Genomic DNA, 27,002 nt, shown 5'->3' with positions numbered 1-27,002 from the left:
TATCCCTTTGGTCAGTTGGGGTCAGCTGTCCCAGCTGTGTCCCCTCCCAGCTTCCTGTGCACCCCCAGCCTACTCGCTGGTGGGGTGGGGTGAGAAGCAGAAAAGGCCTTGACTCTGTGTAAGCACTGCTCTGCAATAATGAAAACATCCCTCTATTACCAACACAGTTTCCAGCACAAATCCAAAATATAGCCCCATACTATAGCCCCATGAATAGCCCCACAGCCCCATGAAGAAAATTAACTCCATCCCAGCCAAAACCAGCACAGTGCCTAATCACAACAACACTTTGGGTGAGGAGGATATGGAATGATACTGTTGACCTTGCCTCACTACATCAAAGTCAAAACCAAATCTCATTTTATATCAGCAGCATTTTTTAAATAATACATATTAATGGCTGATCTTGCTGTAAATACAGTTTTTGTTTGGGCAGTGAAAATATCTAGGCTACGTCACGCATAGCATCACCTTGCTTTTGTTCATGGAGAAACAGTAAAGTATTTAATAAAGCCCAATTTCAACCCTAATAGCTAACATAGCAGTATAAAAAAATGTGATTTCAGTATATTTTCAGCAATAACTTGTCCTAAAAGAAAGGTTGATGAGGAACAAACTCACTTTAGCTTAAACAGTTCTATAAGCAATTCAGCATCAAAGGTTTTATTATATAAGTCTCTAGACCATTTAGAGAGATCTTTGTTTAAATACAGAAGTACCTCAGAGACTAATCTCTAATGAATGTCATTGTGATCATATGCCACTGCACAGATCATATTTTTATTTTGTATCTTTGCAAGATATCATAACCTTGTAAGATTGTCTGACATTTTAGTAAATATAAGCAGCTGTAACTTTGTTTGCTAACTATTTCCCTCCTCTTGGCTCACTGGAAAAAGAAGAAAAAGGTTGTATTTAGAGTGGGAAGTATAATCCAGTTCAAATCTTTGAATATACATAATTTCCCTCTCTAACTTTTCACATAAATTATTACTCAGTTATTAGTCTCAGTATGAAACCAGTTACTGGATTATCCAAATGTTTCAACAGCTGTTTTCCCTAACTAAATTTGAATGATATCTGTTAAGTATCCAGAGCCAGAATCTTCTCCGTGGTGCCTAGTGAAAGGACAAGTGACAATGGGCACAAATTGAAACACAAGAAATTCTATTTAAACATCAGAAAACTTTTTTACTGATGGTGGTGATGATGGTGATTGAACACTGGCACAGGCTGTGGATTCTCCATCTCTGGAGATATTCAAAACCTGATTGGAGAAGACACTGATCAGCCTACTGGAGCTGGACTCTGCTTTGCGCAGGGAGGGTTAGAAAAGGTGATCTCCAGAGGTACCTTCTGATCTCAGCTGTTCTGTGATTCTGTCTAATCCTATACTAATTAGACTGCATACAAAGAGATAGAAAACCACTAGCAGTCAGGAAGCAGAACTAGTATAATGGATATAAGCTGACACAGGCATGTACTGTGAAATCCCAATATTGCCTGTGTGCTTTTGCGAACTGTATACATATGAACATTTTGTATATGAGGAATAACTGATTAGATTCTTCTAATAATCTTTTCAGTCTCCCTGCTTATGTATCTTGAATTCTGTTTCTCCCCATGTACGTATGCTAGAAACAAAAATGTAACAAGGTAACCTTTGCTGATGATTCCCTTGATTTAGGGAAAAAAGATAATTTATTTCTCCCCCAAATGAGAACAGCAGGAGGACTGAGTAATATGGTCTGCAGCACTGACCATAAGCAAAAGGAAGATTTCCAGACAAAGATAAATGGGAAAGGCTGTGCTTAAAGAGAATTTCTATAGCAGTTTCAGAGGCCCACCAAAGTACATTCATCACCCCAGAAACTCCAGGAGAACGGGCACTGTATTTTTATGAAGTGTTCAGGATAATTGAGTGTAACATTCAAGCTGAGCTAGTTTTGTATGTATCAGGTAGTGAGAAAATGAAGCCAAATTAACCACGTGTCAAAATGATCAATAACAAAGCCACAGGAGATTTTGAATTTTTATCTTTTGTCAGGCCTTACTACATATAGGTACATGGGATAGTGTCCTCACAACTCACGCGACAACTTGTCAGCACTATTTGAACTCTTGTATCCAGTCCAGGTTTTTCTCTCACAGTAGCTTACATGAAATTGAAGGCATTAGTTTGGGGATGATCTGTCACAGATCATCTGTGGTGGACATCATGAGGTCTGTGATTAGAAAGAAGTCATAAATTCTGCACAGCCCCTAGCAGATTACAAAGAGCTTGCAAAGAGTGACTGCTGTGGTAGGAGAACGCAGAGGAGAAATCAACAGGCTAAGTGGTCCTAGCCTAACTGCATCCAGGAACAGTACCACCAAGAAGAAACATTAGATCTCAGATGCCCTGTGGGGACGTGGAAGATGTGACCAACAGTTTCTTTATGTTATGGTTAATCATAACATAGCTTATTTTTAATAGACATAGAGTTAAACTGAGGTGACGCGATGTGTCCCTCTGTGCTTCCTGTTGAATCAGTGCTTTAAATGTGCAAATTGGTAAGCTGGAAAAGCTGTATCCTTACTACAGTGATTTCCTTGCCAACCTCCCAAAGGAACGAATGGTGAGTGAACTGAGAGCATTCTCTCAGTCTGCTGGTGCAGTTGGTGTGCGGCAGAAATCCTTAGATGGTATGTAACAGCTATGAATCAAGTGCAAAGACAAGTTGCGTAATTTTATAGTTAGTCATATCATTTAACATGGCACAGTGGGAAAGGATGAAATGTCCCCTGAGATCTCCTCCTAGTCAGTCCCTGATGTAGTCCAGCATGAAACAGGTTGTTCTTTCCAGGTTGATGCAACTGAAAAAATATATATATTAGTATTAAATGGGAAGGTCAAGGCAGTGAATAAATTAAGTGCAAATATATAGGGACTGCTTCTACAAGACACATAGGAATGAAGGGAAAAGTATTTAAAAATTGTCTCTATTCACTCTATGAGAAGGAGGTGCAGTTAGTGGGATTAGAAATCTGAACATCACAAAAAGAAACAGTTGATACACTCAAAATCTTATTAACAGCAAAATGAACACACTATATATATGGAGCTAAGACTCAAATGTTAGTCCAATTAATGTGCTACCAGTCCAAATTGTCTAATGAATACAGAAAAGGTTTTGTAGTAATACAGATAAAACTTATACAGCCTCCCCCCCCAACACTCCTGAGTATCTACCACTTCGCTCTAGTGCTGAAATCACGCTGCTGCTCTCCCTCTGGACCCGAAGGTTGACAGTGTCAGTCATCCTCAGGGTTGCTGGGTTTGGGGGTGTGATCACACTTTACCAGTACCCCGAACCCTGTGCTGGGAGGAGTGGGGTGCCTGTGTCAGGTGCATCCCCTTTGGCACGGGTCCCCTCTCTCTTGTGGTATGTTGGGGCAGCATTTCTGCATCCCATCAGCTGGCAATCAGTGTTGTTGGGAAGTACATCTAGACTTCTGAGCATTTAACAAAGATTATAATAAATATTGTTTTGCTTTAAATATGCCCATGATAGGAATCCACCTAATGGAGTTAGAAGAAAATTTTCGTGTTGCAAATTAATGTATAAATTCATATTGCGGCTATTACTACTAAAGTCAGCAATCAGATACTAGACTAGATGGATCGCTTTCTCAATTCAGTATGACAGTTTTTATATTCTGGAGGTTTTACTTCAGGGATAAACTGATAATTCACACTCTACTTTTGGTGTTTTGGGGAGTTTTTTATTTTAAATGCACTTCCTATATATATGTTCAAGTTCCTGGTATATTTAAAAGGAGAAGGATTTAAAAATAAAATAAATGTGGTATTCATGTTATGAACACAAGAAATAAAACAGTGCCTGTATATGAAAAATAATTTTGCCACAATAGCATGAAAAAGTTCTTATCACATATGAATCAATAAATTTTCTTTACATGCTGACGTTTCAGCAAGCACTTTAAATCTGTATAGCTATTCTATAATTTTAGCAAGCAAGATTAGAGAAGTAATTGTAACCAAACACTGTTACTTAAATTGAACATCTTTGCTCTAGTATCATTATTGACTTCAGACAGTACTTGGAGTTCAGATTAATTTTTTCCCTTGACATGCTCTGTTTTTTCTTGGCTGTTTTGTCCTGTTCCAAAATGCATTCATTATCATTCTCCTAGAGGAAAACATAATTCACAAAGCAACTTTTTTTCCCCCCTTAATTTGTATGCCTATAAACAGCAAGAGCTGCAAAAATATCTACATACTCTAAAAATACAACATAGAAGTGTATTGGTCAGGGCTGAACCAGTTCACAAGCAACAATCAATCAATATGGATTTCTATAGTTGAGCAACACTTTTTCCCACCATCACAACAGAGTGGTAAGGCTTAGAAATTGGTTGGCAATGGACAAGTTACTATGGACAACAATTATTATTTATTTACTTACCTGCCAGGTGTACTCAAATACAGTCAGCAGTCCGATGACATGTTGGAGGGCTTACAGTTATCCAGATAAGGCAGTGTAAAGTCAACTACAAGCTAGTCAGGGTGTGTACATCCTTTTCATTCTGTGGAAGTCAGGTTATAGAAGTGGGGACATGTAAGCCCTCCAGCATATCATCGGACTGCTGAGTGTAAAGAAACAATGTAGGGAATGGACTTTGAAATGCTACTAATACTACGTCACAACATGAAGTAGAGAGGAGTGGGGAATTGCTGCAGCTGTGGTTTGAGCTTCACTTATCCAAGTGAAAGGTCCTGCATCTGGGTCCGGGCAACACCCAGTACCAATATAGGCTGGAGGATGAAGGGATTGAGAGCAGCCCTGCCAAGAAGTACATGGGGGTGGTGGATGAAAAGCTGGACATGAGCTGACAATGTGCACTCGCAGCCCAGAAAGCCAACCGTATCCTGGGCTGCATCAAAAGAAGTGTGGCCAGCAGGTTGAGGGAGGTGATTCTTCCCCTCTACTCTGCTCTGGTGAGACCCCACCTGGAGTACTGCGTCCAGCTCTGGAGTCCTCAGTACAAGAAAGACATGGACCTGCTCCAGGGGGTCCAGAAGAGGGCCACAAAAATGATCAGAGGGGTGGAACACCTCTCCTATGAGGAAAGGCTGAGAGAGTTGGGGTTGTTCAGCCCAGAGAAGAGAAGGCTGCAGGGAGACCTTATAGCAGCCCTGCAGTACTTAAAGTGGGCTTAAAAGAAAAATGGGGACAGACTTTTTAGCAGTGCCTGCAGCAATAGGACAAGGGGTAATGGTTTTAAATTGAAAGAGGGTAGAATTAGACTAGATAAAAGGAAGAAATTCTTTACTGTGAGGGTGTTGAAACTCTGGAACAGGTTGCCCAGAGAGGTGGTTGATGCCCCCCATCCCTGGAAACATTCAAGGTCAGGCTGGATGGTGCTCTGAGCAACCTGATCTAGTTAAAGATGTCCCTGTTCATTGCAGGGGGGTTGGACTGGATGATCTATGAAGGTCCCTTCCAACTGAAACTATTTTATGATTCTATGATTCTATAATTCTATTCCAACTCATTTCAGTTCTGCTTCTGGAACAATATAACAACTTTCTATTACCAACTTTGGACATAAAAACATAATTTAGTGTTGTCATTTGCTTAGTGGCATAGAGTGAGAGTAATTCACTGACTTAATCTCCCTTTCTTGTTCATGTTGTATGTAATTTTAATCCATAAAAAGCCCTGTTGTTCAAAAGGCACTATCACTACTTACCAAGAAAAGCACCAATCAACAAGAGTAAGAGAGCAAGAAATAGAGCTTTAGTTTAAGCACAAATTACTGAACTGCAGCTAATGTCAAACTGACTGCTGGCCTTCCTTAACAGAGATGTTAATTAGATGAACAAAGGGAGCAAACAAAGTGCATGATTTGACATTCCATATGAGATGCAGTGCAGTACAGTGGTCTTACAAGAGAAATAAAAAAATCAATCAGAATGCTAAACGAAGAGAATTTTTCTTGCAGATGAGAACTGGTGCAGTAAAATTTTGTCAGATGAAAGGAGATAGGCTGAACTTTCCTAGAGACAGTTACTATATGTATTTAAATATGCATCAAACCTATGGAAAACAAAGGAAAAATAAGGCTCAAGTTAAAATTAATTTTATTTGTATATATATATATATAAATGACAAAGTATTTAATTGCATGACCTCATACTAGAAACAATTCCATACTCCTCCTTCATCCTTGTTTACATGTGACCCCCAGTTTTTTTTAGTATATAAGAATGTTTTAATAAATATATTTTCAAGGAAGAGTTTAAGTTCCTCATAAGCTTTTCTGTGGCACTTCTTACCATAGGTAAGCCCTTCAGAAATATCAAGGAGTTTCTCTTTACAATATATCGACTAGACAGAATTATACCCATGTTATTGTATTGGGTTTACATGGCAAAGTTTTGGTAATGCAGGGCCTGCAGGGGTGGCTTCTGTGAGAAGCCAGCAGAAGTTTCCTCCATGTCCAACAGAGCCAGTTCCAGCTGACTCCAAGTGGACCCACCGATGGCCACAGCTGACCCAATCAATGACATTGGTAGCACTTCTGTGATAACATAGTTAAGAAAGGGTAAAAACTGCTGCACAACAGCAGCTGGGAGGGGAGTGAGAATATGGAGAGAAACAACCCTGAAGACACCAAGGTCAGTGAAGAAAGAGGGGGAGGAAGTACTCCAGGTGCTGGAGCAAAGATTCCCTGCATCCCATAGTAAAGATCAGGTTGTCCTTGGAGGTCCATGGTGGAGCAGATATCCACCTGCAGCCTGTGGAGGACCCCATGCTAGAGCAGGTGAATGCACCCATAGGAGGCTGTGACCCCATGGGAAGCCCATGCTGGAGCAGGTTCGTGGCAGGAACTGTGGCCCGTGGAGAGAAGCCAACGCTGGAGCAGCTTTTCTGGTAGGACCTGTGGGCCCACAAGTGGACCCACGCTGGAGCAGTCTGTTAGTGAAGGACAGGAAAGGACCCATGCTGGAACAGTCCATGAAGAACTGCAGCCTGTGGGAAGGACCCATGTTGGAGAAGTTCGTGAAGGACTGCCTCCCATGGGTGGGACTCCATGCTGGAGCAGGGGAAGAGCATGAGGAGGAAGGAGTGGAAGAGAAAACATGTGATGAACTGACCACAACCCCCATTCCCCATGCCCCTGCAATACTCGGGGGGGAGGAGGTGGAGAATTCAGGAGTGAAGTTGAGCCCAGGAAGAAGGGAGAAGTGGGGTAAAGGAGTTTTTTAGATTTGTTCTTATTTCTCATTATCCTACTCTAATTTGGCTGCTGATAAATGAAATTAATTTCCCCAAGTTGAGTTTGTTTTGCCCATGACGGGAACTGGTAAGTGATCTCTCTGTCCTTATCTTGACCCACAAGCCTTTCATCCTATTTTCTTCCCCCATACATTTGAGGAAGAGAAGAAATAGACAGGCTTGGTGGGCACCTGGTGGCTAGCCAAGGTCAACCCACCATAATTATACATGGAGAAAGAGAATGATCTTCATCTTAAATACAGAATGTTGACATAAAGTGATGAAGACAAAATTCTAGAGTTTTGATAAGTGATAGCCTAGCCCCTGATTTACTGTGGTTTTTTTTGTTTGTTTGTTTGGAGTTTTTTTGTTTGTTTGTTTGTTTGTTTCTGAGCATCAGCATTCTAATACTATGCAACATTTTCCAATCACACTTCTCATTCCAAGTTGCAAATGCTTAGTGGTTTTGCTGGTGGGAACCCTGATTTTCAGTATAAGCACCAGGGAATGAGAACTGCACAGTTAATGATCACCTATGAACAGTTGCATTGAAGTAATTTGTTCAGCATCACATTAAAAACCTACAGAGGGATCAAGGAAATAATTCAACATTCAGTGCTGACGACCAGATGCCTCAGTCATTTTTTTCTTAGTTGTTGTATTCATTCACCATGTACTTTCCAATTTCAACAAGAAAGGAGGCTGGGGACTGATAGCACTTATAGCTATGCTCCTTCAACTGTCCAAAATGGATTCTTACTTGTGTTGTCAGAGTTTCTAATGTTTCTTTGGCAAGATTAACAATATAACTTTTTTTTTTTCCAAGAGGCTTTAAAAAGTTGCCTACCAAAGAATAAAAATACCATTATTTGAAACCATTTAGGTCTTCTACACTGGTTACTTGCAGGGTTGAAACTTTAAAATTACTAAAAACACCAGCTGTACTAAGTAAGGCAATTGGAAGCTGCAAAAGGCTATAACTGAAGAGTGATCAAACACTTTGTTAGTAGAGTGACAAAATGGAGGAGGGAGGGAATCTGTTCCACCTGTAGCAGTATTTTTGGTTTGTTTTGGTTTGTTTTTACAGATAGCAACTCAATCACTCAAATCTGATACATTAAGAAATAAAGATGATATAATACTTGGCCCTGTGATAGAATCATAGAATCTGAGGGAGCCCTCTAGTTAAACCTGTACTCAAAGCACAGTCAACATTGGTCTCATACCATTTTGCTCAGGATTTTTTCCAGAAATTATCAAAAGACAATCTCTTCATCACCCTTCTGGGTAACCTGTTCCAATGCTTGTTTATTGTGATAATGAAACTTTTTTCTTTACTTCCAGTCAGAACCTCCCTTTTTGATATATGACCATTGTGTCTCATTCTCCTATTGTACACCTCCATAAAGAGGCTGGTTTCATCTTCTCAGTAACCTCCTCCTATGTACTGGAAAGCAGCTATTTCTCCCTTCCCCCACCTTCTCAAATATAAAGGAGTCAACTTCACTCAGACTCTCTTTGTCAGAGGTTCCAGCCTCTGACCATCTTCTGGCCCTCCACTAAACTTGCTGTGTTTATCAATGTCTTTCTTTTACTGGGAGCCTCAAACTGAACACTGTATTCCAGATGTTGTCTAAAAAGTGCAGGATAAAGAGAAACAATTACTTCATTTACTGGCTATGCTTTTGTTTATACAGTAAAGTATGCTGATGGCCTTCAGTATGGCGAGAGCATGCTGCTGACTCATGTTTTGCTGGCTGATCCCCAGGACCTCCAGGTCCTTTCCACAAAACTACTACCCAGCCAGTTAGTCCCCAGAATGTACAACTCAAAGGATTAATTTGTCACAAGTGCAGGACTTTACACACATCCTTGTTGAATTTCATGAGGTTCCTGTCAGTCTGTTCCTCTAGCCTGTCTAGGTTGCTCTGAATGGCAGTCTCACCTTCAAATGGATTTACGACACCCTTCAATTTGGTATCATTGACAAACTTGATGAGTCTCCTCCTCCTGATTCACAGATTTAGTCATTTTGTCGTGTGAGGCAATCAGGTTGGCCAAGCATGGATTTACCAAGAGCAAATATCTCTTCCCAGGCACCTTCTTCTGGTATCAGAAATGGCTTCCAAGAAGGCTTAATAATTTTCTCAGGGACTGAAGTGATGCTGACCATTCTCTAGTTCCCTCAGTAATCTTTGCTCTTCTGATGCATGTCACACTTGCCTTCCTTCCAGTCTTTGTGGAGCTCTACCGAGCTCCATAACCTTTCAAAGATGATAGTGGCCTAGAAATGATGTTAATACCTTTCTCAGGATCTTCAGATGCATCCCATCTGATACCATGGACTTGTATGGGTAGAGATTTCTCAAGAGACCCCTGGCTCTCACACTACTGGTTGTTCCTCTCCTCCCTGAATATTGCCTCTAGGCACAAAGTCCTAGGAGACCTCTGGCAAAGAAGGTGTTGAGTACAGCAATTTTATTTGTATTTGCCATCACTAAATTACTTGTCCCATTCAGCAGCTGGCCCACATTTTCTTTGCATATTCTTCTACTCTTCATGTAGTAGTAGACACTTTTCTTGTTGCCCTTTAAATCACTTGTCAGTTTCAATTCCTGGTGAGTTTTGGCCAACAATATCCCTGCATGACCAGGCAGAGTTTTTAAATTTCTCCTCTGTAGCCTGTCCTTGGCTCCACCATCTGGATACATTTTTTTATGCTGCAGCTCTTTCAGGAGTTCCCTGTTCAGCCAAGTCAGCCTCCTGACACATCTGCTTGTTATCCTGAGTATCAGTTCTTCTGCCTAGAGGAGATTGTCCTTAAAGACCTTCTAGCTTTTCCAAGCTCTTTTGCCCTTCAGAGCGGTCTTCTACAGGATCCCATGTTTCACTTCCCTTGCAAAGCCAAAGTCTACTTTCCATATCAATAAAACCCAGGGTCTGGACCCTGCTACTTTCCTTCTTCTCTCCCTTCAGGGTTTGGGTCTCCACTATTTCATGGACATTATGATCAAGGCTGCCATTGATTATTGCATCTCTTACCAGTTCTTCCATGCTTATGATCAGCAAATTTAGGAAAGCATGATCCCTGGCTAGCTTATCTAGTACCTCTATTAAGGTTTTTTTCTGACGGTCTCCACAGGCCTCCTGGATTCTTGTGTCCTGCTCTGTCGCCATGCCAGCAGATGTCAAGAAGGCTCAAGACTTTGGGTTTGTGATTTGGAGACTTCCATGAGTTGTGTCGAGAAGACTTTTTCCATTTCTTCACAGTGTTCAGGTGGTCTGTAATCATGCTAGTAATTGTTTATATTTATCATTGCACAATTATACTTATTATTGCATATTCATCTCCTACCTCAAATCTGAATGAAGCTGCCTCTCTTTTTTTTCCTCATGCTGCTGATATATAATCAGAACTTTAATCATTCAGAACAACCTTCATTTTGTCATTATATGCACCCTCAGAGGCTGAGAAATTTGGAGAGTAAGTGACGGTAGAAGTCCTGCTTATCCCCCCCAGCTCCATACCAAATCACATTCACTCCAGAAATAATTGCTACTGTTTTTTGCTGTTAATATCTGGCAATTTTATAATGATCATATGTGAACAATGGATTTCAAGACATAAAACATTAGCAGGCATAGGTTTATTTTTTTTAGGTATTGGAAGACTTATTTCTGATCTCAATGTTACATGCTACTTACCAAAAAAGTTTTTGTCCAAAGAATAATGGCAGTATTTTCTTCTTTTTGTTTGTTTTTGCAAAAGGACTGTTCCAAGTACTTATTAAAACACAAAAAATAACACTTTTCTATCTTTCTCAGACACACTTTTTTTTGTTGACACTTCTCCCAGTTAAAAGCCCCAAACACGAATGTGATATGCACAAGTGAAACCTGTTGGATTTAAAAAGTCTTACAGAAATTGTCAGCCAACCTTATCTGCAAAGGTTACTCAGCTTCTGAAAGTAATACACAAGAAACATGACACAATTCATTCATATGACTGCAGATTCAAAAAAAGGCTGCCAAAAGATACAAAGATGCCCTCCAATGACTACTGCTACCCCTGTTTAAAACAAAACAGTTTTAGGATAGATATTCTGGAGGAAATTACAGTTTCAGCCTCTGTCATGAAGTTAGGAAGATATGTCTTTATCTGTTATTATCAGGTACATTAATATAATATCATTTTTGTCTTCAAGAGACTATCCAGAAATACCATATTTATTTGGATAGCAATGAGTCATTCAATCATTCATTTACTCCTGTAGTATTTATTCATTGTTTCAGCTGAACTAGAGTTGCACATAAAAACAGCAATAAGGAATTTCTCCGAAGTCTACATTTCTCTTTTCTACTCAGATTTTTGTAGAATTCATACGATGTGCATGGAAATAACTCTGTATTACTGACCTTTGCAAAAAAAATATTCTTAGTTTAAAAGTGTAACATGTTTTAGGTGTTCATTCTGATTGTAATTATGTATCCAGAAACAGATTAAATACATCATCTGTCTTTTTTGGCATTTTTTTTTTCATTAATGGGATACCAGGGACAATACTCTGCAATGTAATATATACACTAGCTTATCTTTCTCTTCATAATTGTGATGGTGTGTTACAGTGGATGTCAAGTATTGCTAACTTGTCAGGAAAAAGTAAAATAAATTGCCTTAAATCCCCCACTGAATATCCTAACAATGATGATGAACTCCTGTATTTCCTTCATTCCTGACTCCTCTCCCCCAACCCACCCCAAGTGGTTCAGGGGGATGGGGAGCAGGGGTTATTGTCAGTGCATAATAGCTCCTCTCTGACACTTCTTTCTCCTCACGCTTTTCCCCTGCTCCAGCATGGGTCCTTCCATGGGCTGCAGTTCCTGTTAGTGAAAATCTGTTCCTGCGTGGTCTCTCAACAGGTTGCAGTTCCTTCAGGAGATATCCAACTCCTGCAGCATGGAGTCGTCCACAGGCTGCAGTGGGGATATCTGTTCAGATGTTGTCTTCTCCAGGGGCTGCAAGGGAGTCTCTGATTCAGCTCCTGCAGCACCTCCCCCCCCCCCACTTCTTCTCTCACCTTGGTGCTTGGAGGGCTTTCTGACACTTTTTTTCCTCGCTCCTCGCTACCTATGCAGCATTTTGCCCTTTCTTAAATATATTTTCCCAGATGTGCCACCATCTTGGCTGAGGGACGCAGCCGTGCCCTGCGGTGGGTCCGCTGGAGCTAGCTGGAACCAGCTGTGTCCAGCACGGGGCAGCCCCGGCCTCTCCTCACAGAGGCCACCCCTGAAGGCTCCCTGCTACCCCACCTGGACACCTGCACCCAGTACAAGCACATAACATAGATATGGTCACTCTGATGAACAAACCTGGTATGGCTGAGAATCTGCCAAAAGAGGAACAGTGTCAGTAAGGAGGCATAAAAGGGCTTCATGCAGTTACTTATTCTTTCATGTCTTCAACATTTCACAGAAATCAGAACTATATGCAAGTAAACTTGAAGGAGAAAAAACATTTTGAATATTGTACAGATAAAGTGACTGGCAGTGTAAAGTCACTTAAAATGTAGAAAAAAAAAACCATTCTGATAAAATATTGCTTATTTGTATTTTTTTTATTTAGTGTCATTTGAGACAGTTACTTGGGGTAAAAATTACAACTTTAAAATACAACTATAAATGTGCAACAATTTTCTGAGGTATTTTGCTACCTGGTATTTCATAACTTTCATGTTTTATTTAAAGAATAAAAATCAACAGTTTAAAACAGGATGTGATATTTTAAACTTGTTTTATTTTATATGACGTTTTCTCCAGTCCTGAACTGTAGATTACCAAATTACTCCACTTTCCACTTTAAGAGAAATGTCTCTACAACTTCTATTTTCTTTGTTTTCTTTGTTATGATTTTTTATTATAGAACAGAAGTGGTGTCTGTAGAATGTATTTGTTCTGAGCAGTGCACTTAGTTGTTGGAGGTTGTTTCCTTAGCAATGACCTGTGTGTATAAAATGCATTCCCTCAGCTACATATCATTTAGGGAAGAATACATATATATGTTTAAAACTGGCTTTGTTAAGTCACTTGTGTTCAGAATTGCTGGTGTTTCAGAGGTTGATACAGCAAGCATTTCTTGTAAAAATGATGGTGCTTGTTTTATCAGGAAGCCATGTTAAACATCACCTTTTATAAATGTTGAAATGGATCAAAGTAGCGACATCTGACCTTTCAAGAGATTGTTTAAACTTAAAAGACTGCATAGAAAAGTACCTGCTGGAAGAAATAAATAGAAGTTTCAGGACAGTCATCTGAAGAAAAACAGTAATTTTACATGTTATTATGGAATGAATAGTGGCATATAAGCTGTTCTGAGTTGGATTCATCTAGTCAAATGTGGACAGCTATGATTTACATTTATACAGCTGAGTTAATCCTGTAGACTTCCTGCATAATGAATGGAGAACATTAGGTGATATCTACACTGCTGACTTAATCTAACAAAGGAAGTCACTCTTGACTCCCTGGTCAATTGTACCAGAGTGATTCATGTCAACTATTTTTCAGGCCAGACCCTCTAAAGCTGCCTGGCAGCATCCACAATTTCTGGACTGTCATTCAGCTCCAGATTCAAAACGTCTAGATTTAGGTGTCTAAACCAACAGAGCCAATGCAGTTGCCACCAGCTAGATGGCCTCTGCCATTTGAGATGCCTTAAAGCATTTCTCCTGACATCCAGCTGCCAACCTGGACACAGATCTTCTATTGGTCCTCTGTTAGATATACTACCCTTGTGCATATCTTGAACACCAATGGGAGACCTATGTCTTTTCTGAGCAGCAACTGAAGACCAGGCAAGATCCCCAAGGGAATATCAAATGATACTAGTTACCCATATATGGGCAACCAAATTACGCCTTATGTCCAGAAATGTATGAGACTATTGTACATCCTGTGGCATATTTTCCAACCCTAAGTAGACTTCCTGGACTCCACAGAATCACAGAATCACAGAATCGTATAGGTTGGAAAAGACCTTTAAGATCATCAAGTCCAACCGTAAACCTAACACTACCAAGACCACCACTATACCATGTCCCTAAGCACCTCATCCAAATGTCTTTTAAATACCTCCAGGGATGGCGACTCAACCACTTCCCTGGGCAGCCTGTTCCAATGCTCGATAACCCTTTCAGTGAAGTAAAATTTCCTAATATCCGGTCTAAAACTCCCCTGGTGCAACTTGAGGCCATTTCCTCTCATCCTATCACTTGTTACCTGGGAGAAGAGACCGACCCCCACCTGTCTACAACCTCCTTTCAGGGAGTTGGAGAGAGCAATAAGGTCTCCCCTCAGCCTCTGCTTCTCCAGACTAAACAACCCCAGTTCCCTCAGCTGCTTCTCATAAGACTTCTGCTCTAGACCCTTCACCAGCTTCATTGCCCTTCTCTGGACTCGCTCCAGCACCTCAATGTCTCTCTTGTAGTGAGGGGGCCAAAACTGAACACAGGATTCGAGGTGCGGCCTCACCAGTGCCGAGTACAGGGGCACAATCACTTCCCTAGTCCTGCTGGCCACTCTATTTTTTGATACAAGCCAGGATGCCATTGGCTTTCTTGGCCACCTGGGCACACTGCTGCCTCATATTCAGGTGGCCGTCAACCAACACCCCCAGGTCCTTTTCCGCCAGGCAGCTTTCCAGGCACTCTTCCCCAAGCCTGTAGCGTTGCATGGGGTTGCTGTGGCCCAAGTGCAGGACCTTGCACTTGGCCTTGTTAAACCTCATACAATTGACCTCGGCCCATCGATCCAGCCTGTCCAGGTCCCTCTGTAGAGCCTTCCTACCCTCAAGCAGATCAACACTCCCACACAACTTGGTGTCATCTGCAAACTTACTGAGGGTGCACTCGATCCCTTCGTCCAGATCATTGATAAAGATATGAAACAGAACTGGCCGCAACACAGAGCCCTGGGGAACACCGCTTGTGACCGGCCGCCAACCGGAGTAAACTCCATTCACCACCGCTCTTTGGGCTTTGCCATCCAGCCAGTTCTTTACCCAGCGAAGAGTATACCTGTCCAAGCCACGAGCAGCCAGTTTCTCCAGGAGAATGCTGTGGGAAACCCTGTCAAAGGCTTTACTGAAGTCTAGATAGACACCATCCACAGCTTTTCCCTTATCTACTAGGCGGGTCACCTTGTCATAGAAGGAGATCAGGTTGGTCAAGCAGGACCTGCCTTTCCTGAACCCATGCTGGCTGGGCTTGATCCCTTGGTTATCCTCTACATGCCGTGTGATAGCACTCAGGATGATCTGCTCCATCAGCTTCCCCTGTACTGAGGTCAGGCTGACAGGCCTGTAGTTCCCCAGGTCCTCCTTCCAGCCCTTCTTGTAGACGGGCATCACATTAGCTAATCTCCAGTCAACAGGGACCTCCCCAGTTAGCCAGGACTGCTGGTACATGATGGAAAGGGGCTTGGTGAGCACATCTGCCAGTTCCCTCAGTACTCTCGGGTGGATCTCATCAGGCCCCATAGACTTGTGAGTGTCTAAGTGGTGCAGCAGGTCACTAACAATTTCCCCCTGGATTATGGGGGCTCCATTCTGGTCCCCGTCCCTACCTTCCAACTTCAGGGGCTGGGTACCCAGAGAACAATTGGCCCTGCTATTAAAGACTGAGGCAAAGGAGGCATTAAGTACCTCAGCCTTTTCCTCATCCTTGGTCACTGTATTCCCTCCCCCGTCTACTAGGGGCTGGAGATTTTCCTTAGCTCTCCTTTTGCTGCTAATGTATTTGAAGAAGTGTTTTTTGTTGTCTTTTATAGCAGCAGCCAGATTGAGCTCTAGCTCAGCTTTGGCCCTTCTAATTTTCTGCCTGCCCAGCCTTGCTACACCTTTGTAGTCCTCCTGAGTTGCCTGCCCCTTCTTCCAGAGGTCGTAGACTCTCCTCTTTCTCCTGAGTTCGAGCCAGAGCTCTCTAGTCAGCCAGGCCGGTCTCCTTCCCCGCCGGCTCGTCTTTCGGCACCTGGGGACAGCCCGCTCTTGTGCCTTTAGGACTTCCTCCTTAAAGAATGTCCAGCCTTCCTGGACTCCTTTGCCCATTAGGGCTGCCTCCCAGGGGACTCTCTCGACCAGTCTCCTAGACAGGCCAAAGTCTGCCCTCCGGAAGTCTAAGGTGACAGTTTTGCTGACCCCTCTCGCTGCTTGTCCACGTATCAAAAACTCTACCATTTCGTGATCACTCTGCCCAAGACGGCCTCCAACCATCACATGGCTCACAAGTCCTTCTTTGTTCGTGAACAAGAGGTCCAGCGGGGCACCTTCCCTAGTTGGCTCGCTCACCAGCTGTGTCAGGAAGTTATCTGCCACACGCTCCAGGAACCTCCGAGAATGTTTCCTTTCTGCTGTATTGTATTTCCAGCAGACATCCGGCAGGTTGAAGTCCCCCACAAGAACAAGGGCTAGCGATCGTGAGGCTTCTCCCAGCTGCTTATAGAATAGCTCATCTGTCTCCTCATCCTGGGTGGGGGCTCTGTAACAGACTCCCACCACAATATCTGCCTTGTTGGCCTTCCCCCTGATTCTTACCCATAGACACTCCACCCTATCATCACCATCACTGAGCTCTAAACTATCCAGACACTCCCTGACATACAGGGCTACCCCACCACCTCTCCTGTCTCGCCTATCCCTCCTGAAGAGTTTATAGCCATCCATCGCTGCACTCCAGTTGTGCGAGTCATCCCACCACGTTTCCGTGATGGCAACCATATCATCGTTTTCCTGATGTACAACGGCTTCCAACTCCTCCCGCTTGTTGCCCATGCTGCGTGCATTGGTGTAGAGGCACTTCAGCTGGGCTGTCACCCGTGCCTCCTTCATAGAACACCCCTTGTGTCCTTTGAGGCATTTCACTGGCATTTCCCTCTTGGCTCCTATTGCCTCAGTATCCCCTAGCTCAACTCTGTTTGACTTCAGCTGTGCCCCAGTGTACCCCACACATCTCAGAGACACAGGCCAAGTGCCCTCGCTGGCACCCTCTCCCTCTAACCGTGGCACGTCGCCCCTCAGCTTCTCTCGGGCAAGCCTGATATTATCCCCCTCCCACTTTGAGTCTAGTTTAAAGCTCTGTCGATGAGCCCCGCAACTTCCTGAGAGAAGATTCTCTTTCCCCTTTGAGAAAGATGAATCCCATCAGATGCCAGCAAACCCGGTGCTGCGTAGGCCATCCTGTTGTCAAAAAAACCAAATCCGTGGCGATGAGACCAGCCACAGAGCCATGCGTTAATAGATTGGGTGCCTCTGTTCCTTCTAGTGTCGCTGCTCACAACTGGAAGGAGAGAGGAGAAAATAACCTGTGCTCCAGAGTCCCTTACTAGCCATCCCAAGGCCCTGAAGTCTCTTTTGATCGCCCTAGGACTTCGTGTTGCAGCTTCATCACCCCGCACATGGAAGAGCAGTAGGGGGTAATAGTCCGAGGGCCGTACCAGGCTAGGGAGTACCCTCGTGACATCCTTCACGCGGGCTCCAGGGAGGCAACAGACTTCCCTATGTCTGCTGGCATTCTGGCATTCCCTGTGTCTGCTGACGTTCCCTATGTCTGCTGCATGTCTTAAATGGCATTAGGTGCATATGTTTAGACAACTGAATTAATCCCACACCGAATCTCCACTGACTCTAAAGAGATAAGCTGGCTCATATGTAGAAACCTACATTAGCCACCTACATTTTTTGTGTTTATAATCTATAGCTTGTTTCCATGCATACATTGTAAATATGGCAGTTAAAGAGAGATTAATGTCATTCTCTCTGTATGGTTATTGCATTTATAGCTTTCACATTTATTAACACCCTTATCTGATGACAGTGTTGTGTTATTGGCCCTAAACATTTGCAAAGGGTTGAAAGAAAGAGTGAATTAATATTTTCAGAACTCATTTGTACATTGTTCAACAAGCTTTAAACTGATACATTCATGAATCAGTTTCATGAATGTATTACATTCATAAATCTAGTCAGCCTGGCTGACTAGAGAGCTCTGGCTCGAACTGAGGAGAAAGAGGAGAGTCTATGACCTCTGGAAGAAGGGGCGGGCAAGTCAGGAGGACTACAGGGGTGTAGCGAGGCTGTGCAGGGAGAAAACTAGAAGGGCCAAAGCTGAGCTAGAGCTCAGTCTGGCTGCTGCTATAAAAGACAACAAAAAACACTTCTTCAAATACATTAGCAGCAAAAGGAGAGCTAAGGAGAATCTCCAGCCCCTAGTAGATGTGGGAGGAAACACAGTGACCAAGGATGAGGAAAAGGCTGAGGTACTTAATGCCTTCTTTGCCTCAGTCTTTATTAGCAGGGCCGAATGTTCTATGGGTACCCAGCCCCTGGAGTTGGAAGATAGGGATGGGGACCAGACTGGAGCCCCCATTATCCAGGGGGAAATGGTGAGTGACCTGCTGCACCACTTAGACACTCACAAGTCTATGGGGCCTGATGAGATCCACCCGAGAGTGTTGAAGGAGCTGGCAGATGTGCTCACCAAGCCCCTTTCCATCATTTACCAGCAGTCCTGGCTAACTGGGGAAGTCCCTGCTGACTGGAGATTAGCGAATGTGACACCCATCTTCAAGAAGGGCCGGAAGGAGGACCCGGGGAACTACAGGCCTGTCAGCCTGACCTCGGTGCCGGGGAAGCTGATGGAGCAGATCATCCTGAGTGCTATCACACGGCATGTAGAGAATAACCAGGGGATCAGGCCCAGCCAGCATGGGTTCAGGAAAGGCAGGTCCTGCTTGACCAACCTGATCTCCTTCTATGATAAGGTGACCCGCCTAGTGGATGAGGGAAAGGCTGTGGATGTTGTCTATCTAGACTTCAGTAAAGCCTTTGACACGGTTTCCCACGGCATTCTCCTGGAGAAACTGGCTGCTCATGGCTTGGACGGGTGTACTCTTCGCTGGGTAAAGAACTGGCTGGACGGCCGGGCCCAGAGAGTGGTGGTGAATGGAGTTTACTCCGGTTGGCGGCCGGTCACAAGCGGTGTTCCCCAGGGCTCGGTGTTGGGGCCAGTTCTGTTTAATATCTTTATCAATGATCTGGACGAAGGGATCGAGTGCACTCTCAGTAAGTTTGCAGACGACACCAAGTTGTGTGGGAGTGTTGATCTGCTGGAGGGTAGGCAGGCTCTGCAGAGGGACCTGGACAGGCTGGATCGATGGGCTGGGGTGAATTGTATGAGGTTTAACAAGGCCAAGTGCAAGGTCCTGCACTTGGGCCACAGCAACCCCATGCAACGCTACAGGCTTGGGGAAGAGTGGCTGGAAAGCTGCCTGGCAGAGAAGGACCTGGGGGTGTTGGTTGACAGCCGCCTGAATATGAGCCAGCAGTGTGCCCAGGCGGCCAAGAAGGCCAATGGCATCCTGGCCTGTATCAAAAATAGCGTGGCCAGCAGGACTAGGGAAGTGATTGTGCCCCTGTACTCGGCACTGGTGAGGCCGCACCTCGAATACTGTGTTCAGTTTTGGGCCCCCCACTACAAGAGGGATATTGAGGTACTGGAGCGCGTACAGAGAAGGGCAACGAAGCTGGTGAAGGGTCTGGAGCAGAAGTCTTATGAGGAGCGGCTGAGGGAGCTGGGACTGTTTAGCCTGGAGAAAAGGAGGCTGAGGGGAGACCTCATCGCTCTCTACAACTACCTGAAAGGAGGTTGTAGAGAGGTGGGGGTCGGTCTCTTCTCCCAGGTAACAAGTGATAGGACAAGAGGAAATGGCCTCAAGTTGCGCCAGGGGAGGTTTAGACTGGATATTAGGAAATTTTTCTTCACCGAGAGGGTTATCAAGCATTGGAACAGACTGCCCAGGGAAGTGGTTGAGTCGCCATCCCTGGAGGTATTTAAAGGACGTTTGGATGAGGTACTTAGAGACATGGTGTAGTGATGGTTTTTGGCAGTGTTAGGTTTATGGTTGGACTCGATGATCTTAAAGGTCTTTTCCAACCTATATGATTCTGTGATTCTGTGATTCTGTGAATCACAATTCTAATAGGAAAAAAACAATACTGAAAAAGTGTGGTCCCAGAATAACAAAAAAGCTAAATGAGTATTTCTGTACCTACGTTGGAAATCCTTCATAAGTAACAACTGCTATCAATACAGTAAAGGGTTAACTGCTTAATGTTTAAAAGGTAGCTGGAGGAGAATAGTTGGCAACTGCTGCTGGGTAAGTAGCAACTCAGACAACAGTGTTCTTAAAAACTTGTTACACTGAGTTGTACAGCTGTGGGTTGGATCCTAATTATTTAGAATTCTAATCTTGTCAACGATAAACTATATGACACTGAACATAAACTTTTATTGAAACTTAACACATACTTTACAAAACACTCTCAGCTTTGTCCTATAATTGCTATCTTTTTAATCCCTCTATGGGATTCTTTGTTTCCTCCAGTATTAAGCCCCCCAGAACAAACCTCTTGCTGACACCACTTTAAATTTTTATTATTGTTACCATGCTATTACAAAGCCTAAAGCACGTATAACTACATGTACAACATGTACAAAAGCATGTACATAGTCTGTAAAACAAGAATTTATTATTGCTACTGGGCTATTACATATTACTGATTGTTCCATATTACTGATTATTACTATTACATATTACTGATTATATTATCATTTATTGAACAGCAAACTGACTCTATTTCAAAATAATATCTTTAAAAAGATTGAGTAGAAAGAGTTAATCTTTCTAAGAGATGACTGACTGATACCTCTCTACCTTTGTACAATATTGCAGGTAGGTGTAACTTCATAAGCACAAGTTCTAGGTGCCTGTCCATGAGGTACTGCAAGCAATGGCAATATACAATGCTAGATAAGTGAACTTCAAAGAGGAATAAAGGTTTCCATATCAAAGGATCATGAAATAAGTATGCATTTTGCCAGTTCTTTGTGAAAAGGATTGTCTAAAAGTCAGAGAAGAAGCAGGGGATAGTGATGAAAGCTATGTTTCATTGAATGAGAAATTTGAAAGAGCTCAGTGGTATATGAAATGAAGAATGATATTCCAAGTATATTTCAGAAAAAACGATTTTGAAGTTTTGAAAGTGATCTCTGCTTTCTGTTTACCTGCAAAGAGACCTAGTATTCTGTTTTGCTCATTACAGAGAGAACATACTCTTGCAGTTACATCAGAAGACCCAGTCTTCCTGCTGACTATTTTGCTGACTTCAAGTAAGTCATTCAAATGTGTTTGTTTGGGTTTTTTAACCTGTATTTAATCATCTCACCAAAATATGCTTCATATGTTGCACAAAGTTACTGTATGGTGACTGCATTAAGGAAAATGTCAATGTTTGCACTTATAAAGAACACACAGAAATAGAAGGTATAGACATAAAGAAGACATTTGTTAGGGGATCTAAAGGTTTAAAGCTTTTGGTAACAGATAATACTCATATGTTTTTATATTCTCCCTGGACTACCTTCTAAAGAAAAGCAATGAGTTCCAAAACTCTGTCTACTTGAAAATTGAAAAAAAAGGATGAAGAATGAGGATGACATTCTTGACATTCCATGCCCAGGAAGTCACAACTGAGCATGCACACAGAATTAAGTTCATATGCTTGAGAAGAAAAATCTATGAATACAGCAAAGGAAGTTGATTGCCTAACTCTATTCTGATCATTCAAATATGTTAGCAATTCACTTTTCCTCAACATCTGACATTAAAAAATACTATGCTTGTAAGTACATGCATTCATTTTAATTCATGTGAAGGGTAAATATTACCTGGCAGGCTATCAGGACTTAAAATTATTTTTCTTAGTCTTGTATACATATTGATTTTTAAGTACAATTCTTAGTTCTTAGGTTGAAGATCCTCAGTAATAAGAAACCTTTTAGCAAGATCTTACGGTTGTATCTACACTAATAGTGCTAAGTCTCCACTAAAAGTGCTCAGAACTGTTCCTGGGCACTGACGGCAACTGCCATGATACAGCCTGTTTCTATGCTGGTAAAGTGCCTCAGGCTCCCAAACACTGCATACTGGGCAAAAACAATTTAACAGCTAAACCATGTCCAGGAATTACTAGGTCAAGTGCTATTTGGCATGGGTCAGATCTGTGCCAGGAAATATTCTAATGGTTTATTAGCAAACACAGTCCAGTGTATGCTGAATTTAATACTACATATTCACATTTTCTGTTAAATGTACCCTGCTCCTGGTACATTCATCTTGTGTCTGAATTACTAAGATGATGTCTTGCAAGTAGATACAAAACTGTACCTTTCTAATTCCCAAGAAAGCTATAAGAAATCATAATACCAAGTTTAAATACCTAAACCTGTATTTTCAAGTATGAGCAATATGAAAGAAAACTAGAGAATATAATCCTAAAGCTGGATTCTAGGATTTATGCTATTTTAATGCCAATAGCGTGTTTTACCTTCTCGCAAACCAACTCCTTGGGATTCCATTTCTCTCTTCAATAGACAGAAGGATAGTCAAAGGATTGGAACAGGTAATAGAGGGAGATTAAAGTGATTTCCTTAAAACTACAAATAGAAACAGTGCAGTTGAGAATCAGAACCAAATATTCTGCACTAGGGAGTCCTTAATCAGTATCGAATCTGTCAGACTCTCCTAACTTCTGTTCAAAGGGAGAGAGTATGAACAAAGATAAAATATGCTTGGAATTCTATGCCTAGAATTTAAATTCATACATTTTGAATGTATTAACAGCACTTATGGAGTACCATAAACTAGTTATCATGAAATATAATAAATAGTCAATGTCTGATACCATTTGTTTCACAGTATAAATATTAGTGTTCTAGGTATCTATTTCTACCAACACAATTTACTTGTCTATGAGATTTTTAACTTTGTCACTTAGTCCCAATTGTCAATCATAAACTTCCAGCAAAAGCTATTAAGTCTTGCAGACTCAAATTATCTGCTATAGAAAACAATTGTTATAGGTAGTGTATGACAGATTTTTGAGTAATTGTGTTCATCCACAGAAAAATGAGAAAACAGGACTGAAACTGTAGTTCAGTTTCATAATAAAGTAAATGTGGTAAAAGGTGTCTGGTTCTTTAAAAAGGAAATCTTTATGGGTTGAGTCTAGAAAATATGTTGTTCTCATTCATTATTGTTAATGTGTTAAACTGTCAAAAACAGTTTGTTAACAGCTGCCCTAAAAAAACAGACAAACTTTGTAAGTTCAGATGAGTTAATTGGTTCCATTTTCTGGATAACTCATCTGCAGTCATGCCAATACATGAAGACAGCTACAAGCAGTCTTTCCTATAGCAGGCCTTACTTAGTTTAGTTCGGAATTCCTCTGAGATGATAGTGCTTATATTAATCTAATAATATCATAAAAAGGGGACTGCCTGGTGTTCATGGAGCAAACAACTTCCAGTATTGTGATTAAACAGAAGTAATGATGACAATTCAAAAAGTCATGTTCAGGATTAATAAAGAAATAGATAAAATGCAATACTCCACAGTTTTCTATTTGTTGTGCGTTAGCCTTGGTAGCCAGCTAAGCCCCACACAGCTGCTCGCTCACTCCCCCACAGCAGAACTGGGGAGAGAATCAGAAGGTAAAAGTGAGAAAACTCGTGGGTTGCGATAAAGGCAGCTTAATAGCAAAAGCAAAAGCAGCGTGTGCAAGCAAAGCAAAATGAGGAATTGATTCACTACCTCCCATTGGCAGGCAGATGTTTAGCCTTTTCCAGGAAAGCAGGGCTCCATCATGCATAATGGTTACTGGGGAAGACAAATGCCATAGCTCCTCTTCTTCGTCCTTCTTTCCCCAGATTTTATTACTGAGCATGTCATCATATGGTACAGGATATCCTTTTGGTCAGTTGGAGTCAACTGTCCTGCTGTGTACCCTGCCAACTTCCTAGAATCGTAGAATCATAGAGTCACAAAATGGTTGGGGTCGGAAGGGACCTTTAAACATCATCTAGCCCAATCCCCCTGCCATGGGCAGGGACATCTTCACCAGGTCAAGTTGCTCAAAGCACCATCCAACCTGACTGTGAACACTTCCAATGATGGTGCACCACAACTTCTCTGGGCAACCTGTTCCAGTGTCTCATCACCCTCACCATAAAATGTTTCTTCCTTATGTCCAAATCTAAACCTACTGTCTTTCAGTTTCACTGTTGCCCCTTCTCTTGTCACTTCAGGCCTTGGTTAAAAGTCTCTCTCTGTGTGCACCCCCAGCCTACTCACTTGCAAGGCAGTGAGAAGCAGAAAAGGCTTGATATTGTGGAAACACTGTTCAGCAACAACTAAAACATCCCTGTGTTATCAACACTGTTTTGGTCACAAATCCAAAACATAGCCCCTTACTAGCTACTATGAAGAAAACTCTGTCCCAGCCAAAACCAGTACACTGCTAAAACCATTTACATTATAGTTTTTCATACTAAGTGATACAAGTCTCAAAGAATAACTGACATAAAGAAGGTAGGTAATAACTGCAAACCATGCTAAGGTTCACGTTATTCATGATGATGATACACAATCATATTAAGGTAATGTGCGTTCTAGGATATTAAGGATATTAATACTAGTGAATAAATAGTTTTCTAAAATTATGGAAAAATAGGTATATGTCAAGTATTAGACAAGTATTTGATGTAGTATAGCACTGGAGTAGAACCTATTATATGCTTTTTATTTAAATTCCTCTTTTAAGCTGTAGATGCTGCAATTAAATTGTTTAAAATCTTGCTGCAAAATTATTATGCAACAATGATTTTAATAGCTTAAATAAAATTATTCTTGTATTACTTTTTATTATTCTATGTTTATATGATTATCCAGTAACTATTTCACACAGTGAAGTGTACCTGGAAGATAGTGCTTGGAAAATAAAAACCTACACAGATAAGTAAGTTAAATGTTTATTGACTGGCCTTTAGATTACATAGGTATTAGAAAGCAGTAAGCCACAGCTGACTAGGAATTATTGCTATTACCACATTTATACTGCAATTTTCACAAAGCCTTACTTACAACTGTTTCTCTTTCCAATTACTTGGTCACATATTGTATGCAGTGATCTGCATGCTGATGCATGAGAAGACCATTTTATTTAATCAGCGATAACACAAATTACTTAGGGCAGTGTAAGCAGCAATAATTTTGAGGAGGAAGATAAGATAAAGAGTAAGAAAACAACTTCAGAAAACAAATGTAATTATTACTCACTGTTAAATAAAAGAGTCTGTTAAATTAAACGTCAGAGGGAGGGCTAGCAATGTACTACTACTGTCTTATCAGACACTGGATGAACAAAGGACCCTGACAGAAAGGGAGAGGCTTCATCTGTGTTGTCATGTTAGTTCAAGATGACTGCATGTTGGCATGTGTGTGGGCTTGAGTTAGGTACACACATTTGGTTTTCCACATACAGGAACTTGCTTTAAAAGAGAGACAATTTAGAGAAGGATGTCTATTACCAAACCTTTGCTAACACTCTGTGGCAATGTTTCAATTACTCCAAGAAGAGCAGCAGTGTTACACTCAGTCGTGTTACAGGTAAAAGGGAACACACCATATATAGAAAGCTAAGAATTGAATATTAGACCAATTAATGTTTTGCGAATCCAAATTATTTAATGAAGACAAAGATTTAGTAGTAATACAGATAAAACTGTTATACCCACTTACCACATGCACACTTCTGAGTATCTTCCACTTTACTCTAGTGCTGAGATCACACTTCCACTACCTATTGGGAGAGGAGGGAGGAAAGGTGTTGTTTACATAGTTGACTTTGTTTCTCACTATCCTAATCTATTTTAATTAGCAAAGAAGTAAATTAATTTTCCTCAAGTCAAGTCTGGTTTGCCCATGACAGTAATTGGTAAGCAATCTCCCTGCCTTTATCTCAACCCATGAGCTTTCTATTTTCTCCCCCTGTCCTGATGAGGAACAGGGGGTAAGTGAGCAGCTGGGTGGGAGCTTGGCCCTTAGCCAAGGTTAGCCCACCACAACCCACTTCCCACATGCACTCTTCTGAGTATCTACCCCTTTGCTCTGGTGCCGAAATCACCCTTCTACTCTCCCTCTGGGCCCAAAGGTTGTCGTTCAGTTGTTCTCAGGGTTGCTGGGCTGGGGAGTGTGACCATTGCTCACAAGCACTTCAGGCCCTAGGCCAGAAGGAGCAGGGTGCCCATGGCAGGTGCAGCCCTCTTGGCACAGGGCCCTACTCAGGGCTCTGGGAATGTGTTTCTCCTCTCCCTCTCTCCATGCCATCTGCCTCCTGGGGCCCTGCAGGGGAGGATGGCAAGTGCGTCTGCCCCACCTCCTGATACAAAGGGCTATTGCTCCCTCTGCCTCCCAAGGTCTGTCAGGGTGTTGCCCCCAGCCAGCCAGCTGTGCTCCCCAAGAAAACAGCTGCTCCCACCAGGTGCTCGAGAGTTGCTGTAGAGAGGAAACTGGGGCAGAAGGCTCCAGACAAAAGCAATTGAGAGTGATTCTTCAAACCAAAGATCATATAAGAAGCCCAGCTTCAGCCTTTTCTGCAGAAAGAACCTTTTCTGAAGACATTTGTTGCAAGTGAGTATCTGTACATCTAAACATGTAAATATCAGGGAACTGGACATATATATGATGAGATTGTTTAGAAGATTGATAAAGAAGGTTGGTCTCATAACACTTGACTGATATTAACATCATACTGCTAATTGTTGTTCT

This window comes from Mycteria americana, chromosome 1, assembly GCF_035582795.1.
Source record: "Mycteria americana isolate JAX WOST 10 ecotype Jacksonville Zoo and Gardens chromosome 1, USCA_MyAme_1.0, whole genome shotgun sequence".
Classification (NCBI taxonomy): Eukaryota; Metazoa; Chordata; class Aves; order Ciconiiformes; family Ciconiidae; genus Mycteria; species Mycteria americana.
The sequence above is the reverse complement of the archived record's forward strand: the minus strand, read 5'-3'. Positions refer to the sequence as shown.